Source organism: Nymphalis io, chromosome 13 (genome assembly GCF_905147045.1).
Source record: "Nymphalis io chromosome 13, ilAglIoxx1.1, whole genome shotgun sequence".
In the NCBI taxonomy this organism is placed as follows: domain Eukaryota; kingdom Metazoa; phylum Arthropoda; class Insecta; order Lepidoptera; family Nymphalidae; genus Nymphalis; species Nymphalis io.
Genome location: NC_065900.1, coordinates 3,671,683 through 3,695,694, shown reverse-complemented (window position 1 = coordinate 3,695,694; position 24,012 = coordinate 3,671,683). Strand labels below are relative to the sequence as shown.

General features: G+C 32.0%; 1 protein-coding gene across 5 annotated transcripts in view; it reads left to right on the top strand.

The window, feature by feature from the left end:
- The window catches only part of LOC126772788 (peripheral plasma membrane protein CASK), a 279,482-nt gene that overhangs the window by 213,013 nt on the left and 42,457 nt on the right, over positions 1-24,012 (top strand). The gene's annotated exons all lie outside the window — the stretch shown is intronic.

Sequence of the window (24,012 nt, the reverse complement as noted above, 5' to 3'; positions counted from 1 at the left end):
AATAATTCTGTTAAGAGTAATAACCATTAAACGTCCTACATAACCTACCGAGGATAAAGGTCTTCGTATATTTTATTTCGACTATAAAACACAAAATAATAAAAATGACGAGAGCCAATTTTCCACTACTGATTGGAGATACTTATGGCATTTGGTGATATTTTTAGGGAATCAATTGTTATTGCTCACGATTTTTAAGATCAGCTGATTAAAGAAACCTAGAAGCGCAATGGATGACACGAATATCTTAAACGAAGATTCTGGGCTCGAATCTGGAAAAGCAATTTTAAGACATGTTTTCATTTCATGTTTTTAATTTTTCTAGTCCTCGGTGGTAAAGAAAAACAGCTCGAAGAAACCTGTCTGTGTAGACATCCGTTACATCAGTACAGTACAGTACAATACAGTAACAGCCTGTTAATGTCCTACTGCTAGGCTAAGGCCTCCTCTCCCTTTTGAGGAGAAGGCTTGGAGCTTATTCCACCACACTGCTCCAATGCGAGTTGGTAGAATACACATGTGGCAGAATTTCAATGAGATTAGGCACATGCAGGTTTCCTCGCGATGTTTTCCTTTACCGTCAAGCACGAGATGAATTATAAATAAAATTAAGCACATGAATATTCACTGGTGCTTGCCCGAGTGTGAACCCACGATCATCGGTTAAGATTCAAGCGTTCTAACCACTAGGCTATCTCGGCATTTTCCGTTCCATCTGTTTATGCAGTTTTTTTTCAAGTTGTTTTTCTTTTAGGCCATCCGCATTAGGTAAGCGCAGAAGGAATAAACTCCAATCCTTTTCTTTAAAAGCGAGGAGTCCTCTTTTCAGCATCGGGTCATTTGGACTTTAAAGTACTTTAGAATATTTTTTAGCATATATAATTTTACGATTATTTGGTCTTGCAAGTCTATTTCCTATTAAAAAATTATTAACGATATAATTAACTAACTTTGTACGCGCGTGGAATTCAGTTTGTGACTGTTAGTCTAATTATTGTTGAAATAAAATATAACCTATGTTACTTTCGGTTAAAGTAGCTTTCTAATGATTAAATAATTATGACAATCAGCTTAGTAGTTTCATAGTTCATCGTTTATCTTTATAATAATACTATAGATATCGATTTAATTCGTATAAAAGAGTCAAGATTTTATATTATTCTTTTGTAAAAAAATATTTTTTTACTGCACATATAAACGTATGTTACTATATAAGACGTGACGGGACGTCTGTTCAGTTTCACTTGTTTCCTATTAAATCTACACATGCGTGTATAAATTAAACTAACGTATCTACCAACGAACGAGTAAGTTTCATTAAAGCGATTTGATTAATCCTCGCCCGGTGTAAGTTATGAGGCTGTGTGTTATCGTGTGTATATAATTTTATGCTTTGAGCTTATATATACTTGTCTCAGTGATATTTTAATGGCTTCTATTTAAACTGTGAAATATTTATTCCAAAGAATGATATTTAGAATCATTTTACATTTTTATATATTATTTAATTTACTAACTACTACCTATCCATTATCTTGTGGTTAGCTATTATGAAGCTGTAAATTCCGATTCCTGAGTTCAACTCTCAGGTCAGCCAATAAAGTTGCCCGCCTTTGCAGCCTTGTACCTCGAAAAGCAGAAAGGTCAATAGCCGTATGTATGATCCCCCTCCGGCCGTATCGAATTACCGTCCCATCGGAATTATTAGAGTAATGGAATGATGAGTGCAACTGTGTTTCCACACACTAATGCATGGATCTTAGTTATAAGCTTTGTAAATTTTAATTAAAAGTGGCCGCCGTGGCCGTAATTCAATCATCATCAATCGCGTTACATGTATGTACAATAATTTGACAATTTTGTTTCTCATATTCAATGTTTAGTACAAAATATAGAGCCACAATGTTTATATTATATATACTATATTCAGTAGCAAATATATTTCTGTTTCATCATATATAGTCATCTACATCATTACTACCGCACTCGACGCACGTTTTCGCTCGTATTGAAGCATCCTCCAATTTGACTCCCAGACAGACGATTGTTGGCTGTTTCTCATTTCAAATGATCCTTTTATTCAGGAATTAATATTAATTCGAATGCATTCTTTTCATAATTCAAATATTTATGTATTATAATCGACAAGAAAACTAATAAGTTTTGTTCTTATAATGTGAATTCAAGAAAACTGACAACTTCAATGAAATATCTTTTTCGAGTTGTCAAATAAACCTTTACAATTCCATAGAAGAGACACTGACAAAAGATTCGCTAAAATTCAACTTCAAAACTCATTTTGAAGCAGAAACTGAGCGTATTCGAACCAAGAAGATTAATACAAAGACTCTGATTAGTTATAAAGCTGCTATTGCCGTGATTTCGTTCGCGTTAATATTGTGTACAGTAGTTTAAATCTTTTCTAAGAAGTTTTATAGTGTCTGTGACGATCATACTAGTTTAATGATGATTCATGACTTGCAAATATATAAGAAGACAGGTAAACATATCTTATTTCTAACTTGTATAATATCCCCAAATATATATCGTTGAAAATTATATTTTGTTGTAACATCTCTGACCATCAACGGTCCTCTTTCCAATAAAAGGGTTAGAGTTTATCAAACCATGCTACTTTACTACGTATTGGTGGTTACATGTAGCTGTTTTTCATCATGATATTTTATATGACCGGTCAATACAAGTTATTATAAACAAAGCATGCTATCTTCTTTCAGGATTCACGTTCCAGTAACAGCCTGTGATGTCCCAGTGCTGGGCTAAGGCTCCTCTCCCTTTTTGAGGAGAAGGTTTTGGAGCTTATTCACGTTCATAATAGTTTAATTATTATTTGTGTTCAAATGTTTTGGTCGTTATAATCGTTAAAGACACGCTTGCCTTAACTAACTCTTAACTAATACTAAAACTCTTAATAACTCTTTAGTAACGTTTTATATGTATGTAACGTATGTTGCATTTGGCTCGGCAGTGGTAACGGTAGGGACTAGCGGGATATACCTTGCATTGTTCATGTTAGGGATTTTGTGCTGCGATCACATTTGCATATTATATTAGAATTTAGTTGCTCGTCGATTTATAGCAGCCATATCGTTAGAACATTGACTTTTTTTTAATCTGGTGCAGCATTTTGCGCCAGCGATATTTGTAATCCATTTTGTTTTATAGGTGGATTGCCTACATTCGTACTGTAACAATTTGTTTCTATATCGAATGAATTTACAGCCTTTCGTGACAGTTAACATAAGCGATAATCGCTTAAAATATTTCACGATTGCAGCGATATTTTATTAAAGCAATAAATTTTTAATTTTAACGTTTTATTAATTTAATAAAATTATTCATCTTTGCGCTTTCAATACGCTTTGCAATATTTATTTCTGATTATTGGCGTTTGATATTAAAAATATACATATTTAAATGAACATAAAATGAATTTAAATTTATTTATATAAATCATTTAAAAATGTATACATCAATATAGAATATTTAAATTTTACATTTAATTTGTATACCTACATCCGAAGCTTTGCTTTTGTAAAAGCGTTCTTGGATAAAGTTGCTTTCATAGTATTATGTATTCATTAAATTTCATTCAAAATTTAATGAACACTAAGAATTTTAGAATGAACTTTACGAGTTTTTCACGTCAATTCTATCGAAATCCAAAAATGATACGAAAACATTTTAGAAATAACAATTGCTAGTATATGAATCCGATTTAGAATCAGTTATCCGATCGAAAAATCCGATCGGATTAACCCGACACACATTCGATTTTCTGCCAGTCCATTCGAAATTCGGCTTATTTACTAATTGCCGTCTGTGTTTTGTATGAAAAACTTTTTTATATTTCAAGTTGCATATGTTATATCGTGTGTGTTGTTTGAAAATAAAAAAAATATTTTTATTAATTATCTGTATATTGCACACAGACTAATACAAATTAACTGTAAATGCATTAAAAGTTCAGTCAGGGTTATCATAACCAGTGAAATGGTAATAATATCGATTGAATGTTTTATTTGGATTCGAAATTTAAATTTAATAGCATTAGAGGGTAATTCGTGCGTATATCAAGTATCGTTAGAATTATTCTTCCATACGTTCATTTGCTCGAGTTATTTATTTCTCTGAAAAAAAAATATTATAAGAATAATTTATAAGGATTTTTTTATAAACCTTTATATGTTACTGTAGATCTACGTCACTGTATCGCATTCGAAATGCGGACAAGTGACCTTTAAATAGGGTATTCGGATTTGCTCTCCGCTCGTGATAAATGGTATCACAAATGGATCCCTTTGAATTCAACACCGTTCTCAAATTGATTATTCCGACAGACTAACTGTAGAGAAGTTTGACACTAATTACTCTGTAATCTCAGTCTTAGGCGGCAAGTCGGTTCAGGAAACGTACTCTAAATTGAACTCGACTTCGGTTATGACTTTTGACATGGCAGTTCATAGATTCGTTATAATATTGTAACTGGTTGACTTTAGCGATGACAATTTATGTCGAGAAAATTATTATTTTGCAAATTATTTGTGCTGATATAATTGATCAATGTTCATTGTATCCACATTTATTCTCTATATTAGTTTAAGTAAACTTTCCGTTTAGATATTAATTTATTTTTCATATTCACAAGGAATATAATAACACCTTAGATCCAATATTTATCGGTGCATTCAAGTGTTTTATACTTCTTACTATCCCAATATCTAATAATAATAATGTCCTCCAGACCGATTTCGGCCACGGCGGCCAATCTCAAGAGAGATTAGCCAACTACGCAGGAGATATTATAGTGCACAAGTGTGTGCGCAAACACAGGTGGACTCTCTATTCCCTACCTCTCATAATCCGATGGGACGGCAATCCGACACGACCGGAAAGAGTTCAGGCGCAGGACCATCGGCTTTACGTGCTTTCCGAGGCACGGGAGTGTACACATTTCCAACTTCCAGACTCCGGGCTGCTACTGAGAATTTTCTGACAGAAAAACCCAATAACTTTTTATTGGCCCGACCTGGGAATTGAACCCAGGACCTCCGTGTCTGCGGCCTTATATCAAGCCACTAGACCAACGAGGCAGTCATCCCAATATCTATTATATGATCTAAGGAACTACCTATCATGAAAGATCCATATTCTAGTCTGCTTTCCTATACATAGGAATATAGTAAATTATTTTTTTCTTTACTAAAATTAGTGATTCGTTCGAAGCCTCAAATGAAGTTAATAATATAATTTGAGGATTTTGAGCAAGGCTCGTCTGACTCATGGGTCATTAAACATCTGAGCGTCAATACTTTAGTTATTTATGTGTTCTGGTTGTAAAAGTGAATAAATTTATGTCAACTTCTGGTAATAATAACGTGTCATCTCATATTCCATGGTTGGCGGCGAAATTACAGTGTTACATATTGTTTATATTTCTTTACGTCGTCTGGAGGCTGTAGGTCGCCTATTTGTTCGTCTGCTTTCTTACTCTGAATACAAAAATGGACGTGACGGGTTAGAAAGCTTATTGAAGAGCGTTCGTGATTGAAACGCGTTCCATATGCACGCTCCGATTCGCAGGCCCTTTGCTCGTCGCCGGAAAAAAAGCTATGTCGTCTGCTTATACCGATTAATCTGAAATACACGAACGCCCACCAATAATATGTATCGATTTCTTTTAAATATTTATTTAATGAAAAGATCAACTAACTAAATTACATAAATGTATTATAATATGTATTTGTTTTCGAATAAAACAATATTTTATTTCGAATAAACTTCAAACCTTCTCCAAAAGAGAAGTCTTAGTTTAGGATACTTAAAAAAAAATTGCATCCACTGTAGCATATGTATATAACACGACTGTCTCGTTGTCCTAGTGGCTAGATATAAGGCCGCAGATCCCGAGGTCGGACATCGGATAATTAGAGTGAGGGAATAGAGAGTGCACCTGTGTTTGCGTACACACTTATGCAGTATAATATGTCCTGCGCGGTTGGCTAATCTATCTTAAGATTGGCTGCCATGACCGAAATCGGTCAGGAGGACATCATCATCAGCATTTGTACGAGTGGTCAAGCGATGTATATTCGATTATTGAATTTCCATAGATGTTAATGGAATTTGATTCTTCTGAAAATATACATATGTTTAGAAGTTTTTTTTTTATATAGAATAGGAAGGCGGACGAGCATATGGGCCACCTGATGGTAAGTGGTCACCAACGCCCATAGACATTGGCATTGTAAGAAATGTTAACTATCGCTTACATCACCAATGCACCACCAACCTTTGGAACTAAGATGTTATGTCCCTTGTGACCCTTCAAACCGGAACACAACAAAATCAAGTATCAACTGTTTTGCAGTAAAATATCTGATGAGTGGGAGGTACCTACCCAGACGAGATTGCACAAAGCTCTACCACCAGTAAATACATGCAGTTATCATTTCCGTCCTCCTGCTTTCATTAAATCCACCGATTAGCGGCAAATGTTTTGAAAAAATCGAAATACGAACTCGTTGTTATAATGTTACATCATATATTATTAGTTAAATAATACATACGAATAGTCTTAGTTCCAACATAATATACTCATAAATTTTTGAATTAAAAACTTAACTACATTTATGACTGTAATAAATTCACACAAACTTTTGTATACGATTTAACAAAACACGAATTCACATTCATTACCTTGTATTGTATTTTGTAACACGTAATTTTATATAAGAAAATAACGTTAAATAAAATATTTTTCATCGTGTCACGGGGACATCACTAAATATAACCTTTTGTGTTCTTCGGGCGTTTTTAATGCTCACGATTTATTTTCTACGGTCAAAGTACGAATATATTCCATCTTAGCTCACGAAATCTGATTCTTTACATTTAGGTCGTGTGATCAATCAAGCTTAAGAGCAACTTCTAAGGTGTTTTCCAATTTCGTTAGCAATATATATATATATATATATATATATATATATATATATATATATATATATATATATATATATATATATATGTCGTTGTCTGCGTGTCATTGTCTGTGTAGCCATTAAATCATCCTACATTGTTTATATTACACTGTCTCTTGTATAGTTTATGTCGTACCTACATAACCGCGCTATTCATCATTTAACAGAACAGCGAAAGTCTTGACACTAGCTTTACTGGAATTTTTTTTTTTTTTATAGAATAGGAAGGCGGACGAGCATTGTAAGAAATGTTAACCATTGCTTACATCACCAATGCGCCACCAACCTTGGGAACTAAGATTTTATGTCCCTTGTGCCTGTAATTACACTGGCTCACTCACCCATCAAACCGGAACACGACAATATCAAGTATTGCTGTTTTGCGGTAGAATATCTGATGAGTGGGTGGTACCTACCCAGACGAGCTTGCACAAAGCCCTGCCACCAGTAAAAATTGCGTGCTATGTCTTGTGTTTAAATATCAAAGTATACATTGGTCTGAGGAAACCTTTAAGTACTTTAAGTATATTAGTTCGCCGAGATGGCTCAGTGGTAAGAACGCGTGAATCTTAACCGATGAACGTGGGTTCAAACCCGGGCAAGCACCTCTGAATTTTCATGTGCTTAATTTCTGTTTATAATTCATCTCGTGCTTTTCGGTGAAGGAAAACATCGTGAGGAAACCTGCATGTGTCTAATTTCATCGAAATTCTGCCACATGTGTATTCCACCAACCCGCATTGGAGCAGCGTGGTGGAATAAGCTCCAAAACCTTCTCCTCAAATAGGGAGAGGAGGCCTTAGCCCAGCAGTGGGACATTTACAGGCTGTTACTTTACTTTTACTTTTACTTTAAGTATTTTTTTTTAGAAGTCTAAAAACAAATAGAGTACTTAAAGGTAAATAGAGTACTTAAAAGTACTTAAAGGTTTTCTGCTAAACAAAGGCCTCCCCAATGTCGACTGATCATGTCGTGTTAGCGTGGAAGTGGATTGGAATATGTGTAATGTAAAAAGAGTGGTAAAGCGTTAGGTTGAAAAAAAATTAAAATAATTAAACTGATTGATCGTTTATGCTTTCGATCCTTGAAAGCTTCAACGCCGATATACAGGCAAACGGTAACGCGCTGAAACGACTGCAATAATGTCGCTGTGTCGCACATTTGCGCGCTTTCACGAGTGTATTATTTCATTTGACAGTTACGAGATAATCGCGTATGAATTTTTGTAAATTCTTTATTTACGTCTACGCATTATATAACACAGTTCATATGTTTTTTACTTGTGAAAAACTTAAACATATTGCGTATATAATAAAGTATTTATTTTTAAATTACGAATACGCCCGAAGTCTTTAAGTTAACGATAAGTCAAGTCAAGTTTATGTTAAGCGCTAAGGCAAGATATATTTAATATGTACACGATGCACACCTGTTTCGAGTGCTTCGTCTCATCCCGACCTCGTGTTCAAACATTGCTGGGCACGTTCTTAGTTAACAGCTTTTAAATATAATACTGTTTATATTTTATATATATTATAATAATGCTTGCAAAGCTAACACATCTATATACATATGTATACTACTCCGGTTTTAAAATGATTTGATTGACTATATGTTATGTTATATTTATTTTGAAGTATCGACTATTAAAATATTTATTACAAAGAGTATATACTTGTATTCTTTTAGGTATAAGATATAAAACATGTTCGTCTGGTTTACTATTAAATAACATTCAAAAGCAAAATTCTTTATTCAATATAAATATAGTCCACATTCTTTTTTCTTTTTAAAAATAATCACGTACTTTGTGACCGTTTGGCGAATAATAAACTAAAGCAGAAAAAAATTAAGCCAAGAAAAACACTTCCAAAATTACAAGCAAATGTCACAGATACGTTACAGTAACACCCACATCGTTTATAATATATATATAGTATCTAGAAATTGTATGTGTGTGGGTGTGACGTATGGTGGACATGATAATACTATAATGGTTTCAAATCTGATTACGTAACCCTAAACTTTATGTGTCCGGTGACTTGTGTTATGGTAAATTTAATTCGAAAAATTAATTAAGTAATCAGGCTAAGCTTCGTACTGCCGTAGAAATACCAGTTGTAGGTGTTTGTGAAGGTCTCACTGTTTATTCTACCGACAAACATCAACACTTTTTGGCTATGTTCCGGCTTAAAGGGTAATGTAGCCAGTGTAATTAAGTAATTAAATAAGTAAACAGGCAAAAGGGACATACTAGATCCCTTGGGCTCCACAGCTGGAGAGCTCCTCTTTATAAAAATTGTTTTTCAGCTCATTATTACTCCACGTGTTCTAATGTTGAAATTTGGCGCGAGATTTATAAACACAAATAAAGCACAAGAAAAGTTAGTGGTATGGATTTGAGCCCGCGATCGTCGGTCGAAGTCGATGTGTACTTATCCACTGGACCATCTCTTTTCTTATTGGATCGAATAGTCATTTCGATATATATAAATCATTTTTACAAATAAATACAGATAAAGAAATATGCATCTAGAAATATGCACGTTCATATTCCATATTAAATTTAAAATAAAATGTGGATTTTGCGGATAGCCATGAATGATTAAAAACTGAATCTGACATTTGTATAAGTTATTGGTTACCCAGGCTGTAGCAATGTTATGATTTATGACTTCGAAGGAACTTCTTGTCTGTGAATATCTTTGTTATTTGTAAGTTTATTCAATACATACATATATATCGTAAACTTTGTCATCAAAAATTATCTTGTTATTTACTTAATATTGATTTCATAGTAATTGTATATTGTTTAAAAAAATCGTAGTTTGAAATTTGATTTTGGAATTAAAAAAGTAGAATTTTAATAAAGTTTTATATGTGATGAGGATATTGACCACTAGTGTTTTGTTTTCTGTGAAATAGGTAATGAAGTTATGTATCTATATATAGTATTAGTCAAGTCTAGAACTCATGGATTATATGTATTCAAAAGCAGCCTATTTTCGTCTCACAGACGATATCTTTCGCCCGTATGTTTCGTTTTAGCCAGCCGTCCCTTATTTATAACCCAAGGGACCGCATCGTGAAACTAGTTACGGTACATTTGTCTCGAATCCTTAAGGCTTTTAGAGATGGGGATTTTTTTTTCTATTAGATTCTTTTTTCATCCAGAACATTGCTTTAAATTACAAAAAGTTTTCCAACAGACTTATCTCCTTATAATGTCATAAGTTTATGCAAGTACCTAGAAATTATTAATAGAAAAAAACGGAATAATAGCAATTCAGATAATTTACTAATAGTCCTTGTTTACCCCTCCAATTTAACTTAAAGCATTAGGATTGGGGACGACTATAGCCCAAGGGTAGCTGCTACTTTTATATCGATAGGGGGCCAGTAAATCATTGTGCTATGGACGCTTCAATCCAGTATAATATATAAGTCCAATTGGTTTGCATCTAGAATTTTAAGTTTAGATTTAAGAATTTGAATTTGCGGATTTATTTTGATTTACATTAAGAAAATTTCACAATATTTTATAGCTTGTTTAAGTATGTTGCAATGATCCTATATATTATAGAGACACAAAAATATCGCGAAACATATTACCAAATTAATAATTTAAAGTGAAGCCCATAATTCAATTCGCTGACGTATTTCGTAGTTTCATTTCCCAAATAGAATTAGAGCACCAAAGTTTAACCTAATTTATTGCATCAAAGCTAGCTGAAACTATACAATTTGTTCGCTTACTCGGAGTTTGTATTCGGTCGGATAAGCCTGTAATTGTGTGGACAATTACTAAACAATTTAATGTTTAATCTGTAATAGAAAATTCTGCGCTTTTTTTTTGTGTTTGAGCGGTGGGTAGAGCGTCACAGATATAACTGAAATCCTATTGGCATTAGAACAGTAAAGGCTTAGAGGAATGCTTCCTTTCCTTAGGCAGTTTTATTGTCAATATAAGTAAATAAGAAGAACGACGGAATCATCTTAAAATAACTCTTACTATTAGCAGTATCAGCCTATTTAATGTAATTAATAAATAAAATACTCTTTTAAAAGTTCAATGGTATTATTTTTTTTATATGGAAACTAGTATTGTATGCATTATTACATAGTATTATATACATAAAACTTCGTTTGGATACTTTTATATATATATATATATATAAATGTATCCATTGAAACATATATATGTTTCAATGCTATTAAGAAAGCTTTGTACGTAACAAAGTTTTTTTAATAGCATTGAGACATAAGAAAACACCATGAATTGTTTTCAATGCCGTAGCTTCCGAACGGAATATAAACTATCCTATTTCCAAACTATCGCTTTGCAGGACTAGATATTTAGTAGATAGACATTTATACCGTATGTCCGAGGGCCTAAGGTTTATTATAGTGATGTTTTTGTTATATAAAAAGCGGTCCGAATCACGCAAAAATAAACTTTCGTTGTATACAAATAAAGTCCACTATTTGATGATTGGAAATATTTGGATCTGTAGTTACAATTCAGCATGCATAAACACCGTAAACGCTAAAACAGTACATTTGTTTTATTGAGAAATAAGAAAGCAAAGGGTGCATTTACTTTTTATTTACTAACTAAGCTAGCTTTGAAATAAACAAATCTGATACAGTTTACAAGCGGAATATTTTCCAATATACAATGTGTGTTATGTTTCAAACCAGGCAATATTTGTGTTGAAAATTAAATACTAAATTAACAATTAATCTTTACTGAGATATATTTTCATTTTTCTGATTAATGATTTAGTGTAATGTCATTTTATTGACAGTGTATTAGCTACGTCAATAGCAGCTGACAGTTCTTGAAAAGTAAATTTGTATCACCCAAAAAACCTTTATAGAAAATAATTACATTTTATTCCTATACTACTGTAAATAATATTTTGTCCAATAGTTTGTATTTGTCACCAGCGCCGATTGCGTCAAAAGTTACAGCTTAATCGTTGAAGTGAACAAACTGAATTTTAAACAGGATTGGCAGTTTGTTACGAACTAAGTATATACTTTATCGTATTACAATATATATATATATCTACCTATAAATGATAAACAAGTTTTTTTTGTATCAAATATAAATCGATCACAGTGCCACCTACCGGATCCAATCTAGACCATCCAGAGACTCACTCAAGTACACAAAAATTTCAAAGTGACAAATTGTACGACCGCATACACACATTTATTAACAAGCGATGTTATATAAAAGCTTTTTAAAATACTTTGTCATATTTTCTTTTCTATTAACAATTTATTATTCGTGGAATGCACTGAAGTCTCTTCGTTGATATGGAAAATTGGATTTAAATTGTCTCACTGAATGTTTTTCTAGTCCTTCTATTGTTATTTCATCGTTAGCAAAGCTGACGATTCCCCTTGTGTGATACATTTATTTTAAATCAATTATAGAAAAAACGTTATAAAAGTTGTTTTATTATAAATATGTATTGCAATGAAACTTCTCACGATTATAGCTTTATGGAATTGGCTAAAAACTTCAATCTTCGAATTCAAAATGCTCGCTAACCATTTTTTGTAGTGTTCTAATGTACTTTTACATATATGTTACATACAACAAGCCTTGCAAGTCAAACGCCTCTCCTAAGTTTTGTTAGTAATTACGTAGCCGTAGGAGTCTCCCAGTGTCACGGTAGGATGCGCAAACGATCCCGTGACACTCCCTCGAAGAGATTGGGTAACGCTGGTTTTTTAGCAGTTATTTCTTCAGCGCCGGCGAATCCATACCGATTTATACCTATAGTTCTTATATTTTATACAATATTTTGTATTAATATGTATTATGCCATATGTCGCTCCTTTGGCAGTGCTAGTTGCATTCTGTTCCAATTATGTGTGATTGCCAAAACTATGGTCTACCGTAAATGTAACTCTGCAATTTCTGATTTACCAGTATTCATACAAAAAGAATAAGCTCCAAACCTTCTCCTCAAAAGGGAGAGGAGGCCTTATCCCAGCAGTGGGACAACAAGCTGTTACTGTTACTGTATACAAAAAGAGCCAAGGTCTATTGATAGATCACATCGACCTTAACCAAGTACGTGTAAGCACCATCTAAGTTTATTGTGCCCAATTTGTATTGCTCAGGAACCTCACCAATCGACTGCTCTTTTCTTCCCACACTTAACACAATATTATTTAATAAATTATAAAAAAAAAGATATAGACAAAAGATTTTTAACTCAAATGAACACAATCGCGGTTATCTAACTAAACAATATCGTACTCTTCAATAATATAAAATATAAACGTAGCCTCTAAAAAAATTAAATCATATAACAGAAGCATAAGAATAGGTCATGCACAATATTTTACCGGAACAATGTGTTTTCAATCCAATCAATCCTATTTGTTTTGACCTAATTTTGACATTTATCCGCTCAAATAACGAATTACAATAGTAAATAAAACAACCGATGCTAACCATTTATGCGCTTCAATATTGCTGCGGCTGGCTGTCTGTCTTTCAAATTGGATTTGACTTGACAGATGCAACATAACAACGTGTGTATAATAATTCCGCTAGCCAAAGAGATACGTCAAATAGTTCCACTTGATCAATGAATATTCCTGTATTTTCAACTTTGAGAATGCAATATCCGACTCATTGATAAATGTTCTCACTTAATCTAAACTAGACGCTATCACATACCTGGACTTTCAATTTAGGTTCCAAATGTTCCGTGAAACTATTCTATGATATTATTAAAAATTTGATGCATTGAAATTCGTAATTTTCCCTCGGAACGTAATTTATTTCAACATTGTCCTACATTTCCTGATTAGAGAACATTTGTATTCTGAATGAAATGAGACCTAAGTAGATTTAATTCACAAGGGCTCTTTGTCTCTTCGTTGTCTCAGAACATATCATAAGTTGAAACCCGTAAATTTATCAAACATTAAACATAACATAACAGTTAAAATAATTTATATTTATTATACCAAATGTACTTTTAAATATATTACGTGACTTTGAACGTTCTGTTTTATTTACTCAACTGTTTATTTGTTTCCTTATCTACTTCAAAAGATTGCTATTAAATAAATGCAATGGCAACTACTTAGTATTTTTTTTTAAACTCATAATTCATTCATCCATCATTTGAAAAGAAACATTTTCATTTTGTAACTTTGAGTCATTTCTGTGATTGGCTACTTTTATTAATATCTGAAATAATACCTCCAATAATTTAATGGCAAAATTACTTTCGGTAAAAATATCTCTGGACAAATACAAGTTTGATCGTTTTATAAGCATAATTATTAAATATTTTATGACTATAATAGATAGCTACGTATTTAAAATACTACAAATATTTTCAACATTAATATGATATATTATCATCTGCAGTGCTTTCGTCTCAAGCTCTTGACATTTGTAGTTTTGGCTTACATCCAAATCAAATTCAATTTCATACACAGGAAAGTTGCAAGTTGTATTTACAATGATTATGATCGCTTAATATCTTCATTGGTTTTGTCGGCAATGCCAAACTTAAACCGCATAAATAGAATGTCAATCTAAACATAAATTTAATTACGTCGATAACATTAATTAACAAAGCTAATCAGAGCCTACTGAATATATTAAACGAATCTGATTACATGTTACAAATTGAGCACCTAATCAAAATGTATGTCAACACAGAAAACAATGACAAAAAAGGTCCCTTCATTAAGGATCTTCGCTAAATTTACTGTTGATATTTTGTTACAAAAAGAAATAATTTTTTATGAATCCATACGAATTTTATTACTAACAGTGCTTAAACAGAAATGGAACGGGCAATTTCAAAGGATTAATGGCGATAGAATGGCCGTTGATGTTAGAAGTACAACAATGCAAACCACGCATCGTAAAGTTTTGGGTAACCTTGTTTCATATAAACAATTAAAATACAGTTACAGTAGATAAACTTATTTAATATAGCGAATAACATTGTGTAAGCTATTTTATTAAGAGCTATTTGTATTACGACAAAATCGTTCATGGTTGACTTTGATCTGATTGATAGTAATTTGTCAAATTCCACTGAATCAAGAATCCATTTCAGCTGCGTGAATCCCATTTTAATATAATACAATCTAATTTTAATGGAATTTCAACATAAATAAAGCTAAGCAATTTATTTATTACTTGATTTTTGAATGAAAAATTTGATGTTATTCAAGATAAATAAAATCTACATTAACACATTGATCACAGAGCCGAGATGGTTCAGTGGTTTGAACGTTTAAATTTTAATCTATGATGTAGGCTCCCGCAGGCATCACTGAAATTCTATGTACTTAATATGTGCTTATAATTCATCTCATCTAATAAATTTCTTTCACGTGTGCATCCACCAACCCGAGTTGGATCAGCTTGGTAGAATAAGCTCCATCCATCTCGCCAAATAGAGAGGAGGCATGTACCCTGTTACTTTACTTTTTTACTTTGACTACGAGACTAGTTCTAGTTAATTTTTTTATAAGGCTTAACACTTGGTTATATAATTTTATTATTTAATACAAATACTCAATTTGAAAAATAAATAATATTTAAGTTCTTCAGACATTTTTACCTTTCACATATACGGTAACTCATTTTTATTTTACAAAAAAATCTAAAAGTACATTACCTGAGGAAACTGTTAAAGCACTACTTAAGACTTGTCTACATCACCTACAGAATCCCTTTTATCTGGAAAACTTCAAGAAAGTTCGAAAGTGTATCTAATTGCATTTAGTTGCTGACGTTGTGTTATTCTAACAAACTGTTCTTAACTTCTACGATTGGAGTCTTTTGACTGAAACTTCTCCGAGATTTGTTTTTGTTTATTTATCAAAAACAATCCTACACTTTTCTCCGTCAAATCTTTGTTGTATCTTACTTTGGTTGATTTTTTTATAGAAAGTTATTAGAGGAGATTATATCATCATGTCTGGACCACCTATTTCATGTTGAAATCCTCTCCTTGTCCTCGGATTCATTCAATCGGATAAAAAATCCGTAACATGTCTTTTAGGCGCCGCGAAGAAATTATGCTACTTGATTTTGGAACTGCGAATACGTTTACTTAACAAAAAATAATTCTTTCCAGCAATGATAGATATTTCAACTTAATCTTCAGCCACCGATCAATAATCCCTTTATCGTGTTCTACTTACTATGAACACATTTTAAATAAGCCAGTAAGTAAATAAGTCATTTCAGGACGTGACGATTAGTATTAGTGAATAGAAGTTCATATATAATCAACAAAGAAAAATTTATATGTAGTATAAATTCCTCCACTCTGACTTGCGCTTTTAAATCAACAAAATAGTAAATAGTGCTTAAAGTATTTCAAATAGAATAAGAATAAAACTAATGTATAATAACAGAACAGCTTCATAGGCTCAAAGCGTCTTGCCATAAAAACTTTCCATCGAAAGATCATATGAAACGCGTAAAAAAAATCCTTATAAATTTCGTAGAGCGTGAGTGCATTCAAACTTTCCTACACTAACACTACACAGTGTGGTTACTTTAATGCCAACATTCTAAAGAAAAATTAATAGGTAGGTTCCCGTGAGACAAACTTTCAAAAACTTCAATATACGACCGAGTTTCATAATATCAGGCTTAAAAAATTTACCATCGGTTAACTGAGTATATATTCTTCAAACTTTAACATTTATTGTCATTTGTTGACATTGTCGTAATAGAATTTTTTTATAAAGCGTGAATGTTTGGCGATATTATAATTAGATATACATATATACGCATAGAAACGTGAAACAATAGATGCCTCTTAATAAACTCGAGAAACTCGAAGTCCTCGAGATTATCATTTCCAATAATAATCCTAGGTAAAAGGATCTGGAATTTATGATCAACTATATTTCAACTTTTCATCATTTAGAAATTATTTTTTATTTATTTAGAACTTGTGAATTTTATAAAATAAAACAATTTCTACGCAAATGTAGATTTTAAAATAGTTTTTTTTATCAAAATGAATATACGAGTAATCGCTAGAACACTTTGAATTTACATTTAGTAAAACTAAATACATTTTATCTATTTTATTGTTAAAATCGATTTTACGTTGAAATTATTTCCAACGAGGCTTTTAGCGTTAATTTAATCTAAAAAATTGTTCGTACGTTGCCAATATCCATATTGACTTATTTATTCTACATGCTTTTGTAATATTAAAGTGGATTGAGCAATTTCTTCTGCATGTAAAACTTGTTTTCTTATATTTTAATACATTCGTCGGAATAATTCTTGTTTCGCGAAGAATTTTGTTTTGTGCTATCATATAAGATTCCTTGAATGCTCATAGCTAACCTTATTATTATATCATCAAATAAAATTTCATGCATATTTCTGTTTGTAATTTGGCAAACCTTTTTGTTTTGACTTATATATTGTTATATTATGTATGTTATCGTAATGGACATATCGTATGTACGTTTGATATCCTCTTGAAAGATTTCGGACATAGCGGACGTTTTTAGAGAAGGATTATACAAGGTAGTAAAAATATTTAAATGACTATGTCTTAAGCCAAATGAACATCAAATATTTTGATAATGATATTACTAAGATGTAAGAAAAACAACATTGACTGCCATTTGGTTTTTCGCAAACAAATTAACGGTTCTATCCTTTCTCTTATATTATTCTTCACCCCAATGTCATTGATGGTCTGTAATAAATTCCCAAACTGAAGAAATCGTAAAAGCGCCCAGTGAAAGTAGATGTATTTGATAAAGTAGTGTTACATTTTTTGCGTTTGCAAAAAATGTAACGCTAATTGTTGTTGCTTAATCTTGAATATTATCTCGGCACATCGTATCAAAATATGAAAGTATAGTATGAACAATTAAGAAAAACAACTGTCTAGAGATATGTTTGTAGCAAAACTTTATTGTCTAAGAAAGTACGTTGGAATTCAGATTTTTCCTACATATTTTCATAAAACTTACCAACTAAATGCAATTAAATACAAGGCATAGGTGAATGTGAAACAATTGAATCAGCTTAAGTACATTATTCTTCTGTATTGAATAAAGTTTCATCTTTATCATCAAATAAATTTATTTCTTATGGTAAAAGTGAACTCTCATTCATACTACTACTTTAATGTAGTTTTATTGAGTTTTTATTAAAGGAATCTGTGAATAGCTTGACTTATAACATTAGACTCGGTAGTTTTATTTTCCTCTGACCGTATCGTATTTGTCTATGGCTCTTTTCATTTGACCTTGCCTTTTGTCACGTCTCGATAACATACAAATAAATTTCGTCTATAGCTTTGTTTTCTTTTATTTCATTCGTAAATCCATCTTATATTTTTTATTTTCAATGTTTATTGTTATTATTATTTATTTATACAGCTAAGTACAACTCGATGCGTTTTCACACGCTTGAAAGTATAAATATTAATTAGTTTTCGTATTGTAACGATACTTTAAATCAATTAAGTCGCTGCATCAAAACATTTTTTTATATGCAACTAAACAACGGTCTTCTTTAAGTTTTAGTTTCTATTTCTTATATATTGCACTAATTAATGCCACAGTCAACTAGTTTGAAAGTCTTAGAGATCTTTTATTGCTTAACGCCTCTTACTTTTTTATCGTTTACAAAAACGATCTTATATCGTCCCTGAACATATATTTATATTTATCTGCTATCTACATTACACGATACAGGCTGTTTCCAAAGATTTATTGCAAAAAAGATAAATTGAAACGCTTTTCGTATTCAGCGCGCCGCAAACTTATCTCTAAATTCATCTAAACTACATGAAATTTACAGTAGCAGCTACGCATAATGCTCAAGTGCCACGAAGCGCTGCAAAAACTTTATACGTGTACATGTATATACATATATGTATATACAGACTATATTGTATATTTATACATTGAAAAACAGCTGTTGTTAATATCAACAGTTTTTGTTCCAAAATGTATCCGTTCAAAGCAACAAAACTTTATCGTTGAACCAAAACACGGTATATATTTGATACGACGAAACATTTAAACAAGCTATCTAAATATCGCCCTTCCTACTTAAATAATAAAACAACCTTTATAGTGAAATAATGGCCTCATTGATTTATTGCTGGAAGTCAAATGCTACCAATGTATACATCAACTTTTGCATATGGTTACAATATAATGTATATAAAATTGTAGTAAGATAATATAGTAGTATAATAATATTTGATTATTTGCCGTCGTATTTATTTTTGATTGGATGTTATCGATATTAAACATTTTCATTCAAATTGGTATTCATCAAAGTTTTCTTGTTGTGGACCCCCAGAAGTTTAAGGTCGCTCAGCGAGCTGTGGAATGTGCCATGCTTGGGGTTTCTCTGGCAGAAAGAATCCGAAATGAGGACATGCGCCAGAGAACTAGCACGCTGAAGTGGAAGTGGGCTGGTCATGTCTCCAGACGCATTGATGACCGATGGTTACCGATACTTGTTAGAGTAGAGACCACGCTAAGGCAAACGTAGTGTAGGACGCCCTGCGATAAGGTGGACCGACTTGAAAAAGGTGGCAGGAACGAAACGGATGCGGGCTGCCCAAGATCGAAATGGTTGGCGTTCTTTGGGGGAGGCTTTCGTCCAGCAGTGGACGGCGATAAGCTGATATTATTTTATTAAAGTTTTCTTGCATGTATTATTAATATACGATCAAGCTTCGTATCTATAATATTAGTGTCCTTTTTACCTATTTGCATAATAAAAATAATGCGTTTATTCAAATAGTTGGCAATATCCGTTTGCAAAATTACATAACGTTGTACACTTTTTTGTTAAAAATTAACAAAAACTATTTTCAGTGACGCTTGCTGGCAACACAGCAGTTGTCACTTTTTTCTTTTAAAGTCAAGTTATAATAGGACACAGTAAAGGCTATTAATTTTATTTATTAATTAAATTGTTAACTTTTTTTATTTTATAAATTTTTTATTTTTAGAAGCTTATTTTCGTACTTTAGTTTATGTCTCAGGAAAGCACCATGAGCTTTTTTTTTAATTTAAAAAAAGAAGAATAAACGAATTAAATATTTTAAAACAAAAACCAGACATCACAATTTTTTATAACATTTTCAGTTTTCATATTTCAGTTTCCTTTCCTATTTTGTAAACATTGAAATTAAATTGTGTGTTATGAATAGTTTGTAGCCACACACTGCAAGCAAGTCCACGTTTGATATTTGTTTTTACCCAAGAGTCTTAAGCCTCAGACAATAAAGTTCATTATAATTAATTTCTTAATTATAACGTTTTGTTCCTTACGGCTCACAAGTTCTGGCTTTTGCATTATTAAAAATAAAAGTCGGTTTCGAACATTTAATTAAATGCTGTTTTAATATAAACGTTATACGTCCCTTCACCGTTTATTAAACGACTATGATATTCTCTACTCCTTTACAATTTTGTGCTCTTACAGCCAAGATACTTTAGTGGATTGAAAACTTGGATCTTATACAAAGATCGCAAATCATATCCGAGTAAGCACCACTGAGTTTGTACGAGTTTATAAATCATCTCGTGCTTTGAGATCAAGGTTGACGTCGTGAGAAAAATGTTCATGTGTCTGATGAAATTCTGCCTTATATTTACCAAAGCGTACTGTAATATTGTGGTGGAATAATTTAAAAATCCTCCCCCTAAGAGCGAGAAAAGGCCTCTGTCCAGCAGTTGGACATTTGCGTGTTTTGTTTTGCTGTCTCTGTTTTTCTTAGTAGATAATGCTAACATATCGTTTTATTTAAACTCAATAGATATTCAATAGAAATTGATAGACAAAGTATAAGTAATGAGGTATTTCACTTTATCTTTGGTATTATTTACTTTAGGAAAGCAAACGAGCAGATAGGCTATCTAATGCTTTGTGGTCACCTTAGACATTGGCACCCCACAATTTACCTACTCATTACGCCGTCAATGCGCTGCAAACCAAGAGATCTCGGTTACATCTCTTGTGCATGTAATTACACTGCTTCACTCACCCTTGAAACCGGAACACAGCAATACATAAGTATTAGTCGGTATCCCAAGTCGTGCGATCCGTTTTAAATTATAGAAGAGCTTGAGAATGTATTTTCTGATTAACTGATTAATTACTTTACATTTTCTCTTTTTATTTAAATTAATACTATAAATGTGTACTTTCACGTCTAGACCGCTGAACCGATTATGATATTTTTTTTCCGAAATTTTAGTATAAAGCAATCTGTAACCCCAATTAAGGACATAAGCTACTTTTTGATACCTAACATTCGCTTATCTCGCTTAGCACTCGCTGCCATATATCGTGATGAAAGTAATAATAAGTCTTATTTGTTTATGCTTTATTCCGAATTCGCGCAAAAACTTTATATCCGATTAATTATAAAGTTTCACAATATGATTAGTTATAGTTTTAGAACAAAGTTATTATATTTATGATTTTTATATTGTTTCTAAATAAAGCTTTTTATTTCTGTCAAAACAAGAAAAACATATTTTATATTTTAGAACTTAAAAATGATTACATCAAATTATGAGGGGATGTATCTTTAATAAATATTTCACACTATTTTTATATTTCAAAATTAAAAATATAGAAAAAAATTAACGATTACTTCAGTTTCAATTTGCTTGTCAAACTATGTGAATCCTTATCAAAATGAAAAACTTATTAATTTTAGACACATCCCGTAATTAAAAAGCGACCGTTACGCTTTGCAAGCACAGCTGTTAGATTCAGAGCTATTATATAATATTTGGATTTATTTATAGTTTATAAATTTATATTTTAATGTACACAAGCACATCATAGCATGGATAATACAGTAAGTTTGAAACCTGCAAAGATGGCTTTATCACTATAACAAACTCTTCCAGACAACCTTTATGCCAGTTTAGGCACTGACAAAATGATGAAAACATAAAGTAACTTAAAACAGAATAGGTGTCAAATGATAACATTTATACTACAATACGCTACGGCATATATAAATATTAGACATGTGACATGTGATTTAATGTATTAGTATAATACATGATGATTGTACTTTTATATATTATATATATATATATATATAATATATAAATATATATATATATATATATATATATATATATATATATAATAGGAAGGCGGACGAGCATATCCACCTGATGGTAAGTGGTCATCAACGCCCATAGACATTGGCATTGTAAGAAATGTTAACCATCGCTTACATCACCAATGCGCCACCAACCTTGGGAACTGAGATGTCCCTTGTGCCTGTAATTGCACTGGCTCACTCACCCTTCAAACCGGAACACAACAATAACAAGTACTGCTGTTTTGCGGTAGAATATCTGATGTGTATGGTACCTACCCAGACGAGCTTGCACAAAGCTCTACCACCAGTATGCACAAAACTCTACCACCAGTATTATATTGGTTTTATATCTAATTATTTAAAAAAATTAATGGACGTAATATCCGTATTTGAGTTTTGTGAAATCGAGATGGGTAGCTAATATGTTATCCATCTCGATTTCACAAAACAGGTTTTTAGATAAAATCAACAAAATGAATGTGTACGTTAGTGATTTTTATATATTCAGGATAACTCGACTGTAATTATTCATTTCCAGAACGGAATAATAAAGCAAGAATATTTTTAAAACACGTGTACGGTAGGTAAATCGACATACTGACTTTTTTTTAAATTGCTTTTAACAGTTTATTAACAATTTATTGCTTATTCACTTTAATTTTATCTTCTAAATATAAGCTTTGGCTATCGTGGTTTTCGAATTATTTTCTATGACAGTCTGAAAATTACCGACATTATAAATACAGTTCTTGACAACAAGCTGGTATGTGGTGCGAATAGCAGTTGGTCCTAGACTGGAGTAAAAGTTAAACATCGCTTGAGGCACTGTTCATTTATTATTCAGCAGCGCTTGAAAGCCCTGATGTCGTCGCAATCGCACCTAACAATAAGTGGATTGCTAGCGAGATGTGAAATGTAAGTATATATACATTGGAGGTCTAGTTAAGTAACGACATTGCTAGGACAAACACAATATATTTGTAGTTTCTGCCATTTCTTATAGCAGCATTGACTTTTATCACATAAAAGCGAGCCGCTTTATTATAGTGAATAATAATAAGAATGTATGTCAGTTTTATATTTATAGAAATACATTTTCGTGTTTTGTTACCCTTCTTTTTATCGCCCACATTCATTTTTTGATAAATTTACACACGGTTTCTACTACAAAAAACTGCATTATTTTGTTAAAAAAAAGACGACATATAATTTTTTTTTTTCATATCTATATTTTACTTTTAGTCAAATTAAGCCATTATTTTATTACTCTTGCCTTAAGTTTCTGAAACGCTGATTAATGACAAATTAAATACATTTATATTAAATCTGAATTGTACTGAACTGGTCGATGACAGCCGATTATGCAATAGTCGACCAATGAGTGATCAGTATTAGCCAGATTAATTAATCTGAATTTCACAAGCGTTTTACAAACTGGAGATAAACGTTCTAAGATGAGGCGTGTAGGTAGGTAACACCCACTCATCAGATATTCTACCGCAAAACAGCAGTACTTGTTATTGTTGTGTTCCGGTTTGAAGGATGAGTGAGCCAGTATAATTACAGGCACAAGAGACATAACATCTTAGTTCCCAAGGTTGGTGGCGCATTGCTGATGTAAGCGATGGTTAACATTTCTTACAATGCCAATGTCAATGAGCGTTGGTGACCACTTACTATCAGGTGGCCTATATGCTCGTCCGCCTTCCTATTCTGTAAAAAAAATCTCATGTTATCCCAAAAAAGAACATATTATAAACTACGAAGTCATTATAAATAACAACTTTGAAAATAAAAAGGTTTTTGTCGAGATTTTCATTAAATACACTGAAATTCTGGCTTGAAAATAGTTTCCAGTAGAAGTATTA